The following is an 890-nucleotide window of genomic DNA, read 5'->3' as shown; positions in this document are numbered from 1 at the left end:
ATTTAAAATCATTTGTATATTGTAAAACCATTGAAAAGAAAGTAACTAGGATTTCCAAGGCATAGCTGACTATAAATGGGCTTTTCATATCAATTGATGTGATGGTTTCTACTTGGTTTTTTTATGTAAATTTCCAATTATGATCTGTTTTAAAAAAAATAAAAAAGATTTCAATTTAAATACATTTATAAGATTAGAAAACCATTTAAAGCGAACAACTAGGCTTTCAATGGCATGAGTGATTACAAATAGACTTTTCGTATCAACGAGATGGTATTCACTTCATGTTTCTCAATGTAAACATCCAATTATGATTGTTTTAACCAGAAATATAAAAGATTTTGATTTAAAATCATTTATAAGAATATAAAACCATTTAAAGTGAGTAACAAGCCTTTTGATGACATGAGTGACTATATATGGACCTTTCTTGACAATGGATGGCTTTTGTTTTATGTTTCACAATGCAACATCCAATTTTGATTGATTTCAACTAAAGATAACAAAAAGATTTTGATTTAAAATCGTTTGTAATATTAGAAAACTATTTAAAGCAAGTACTGAGACTTTTTCTTGTCAATTGATTGCTTTTATTTCATGTTTCCCAATGTAAACATCTAATTATGTTCTATTTTAACCTAAAATGAAAAATATTTCATTTTAAAATCATTTACAAGATTATAAAAACTATTTAAAACGAGTAACTAGGCTTTCAATGGCATGAGTGACTATTAATGGACTTTTCTTATCAATGGATGGCATCTGCCCCACATATCATGATGCAAACATGAAATTAGGATTGGTTTTAACTAAAAACAAAAACTATTTTTGATTTAAAGGTATTTATAAGATTATAAAATCATTTAAAGCGAGTAACAAGGCTTTCAAAG

Source organism: Theobroma umbraticum, unplaced genomic scaffold (assembly GCF_002168275.2).
Source record: "Theobroma umbraticum cultivar Fairchild unplaced genomic scaffold, ASM216827v3 scaffold_188.0, whole genome shotgun sequence".
NCBI classification, from domain to species: domain Eukaryota; kingdom Viridiplantae; phylum Streptophyta; class Magnoliopsida; order Malvales; family Malvaceae; genus Theobroma; species Theobroma umbraticum.
This window is presented reverse-complemented; position numbering follows the sequence as displayed.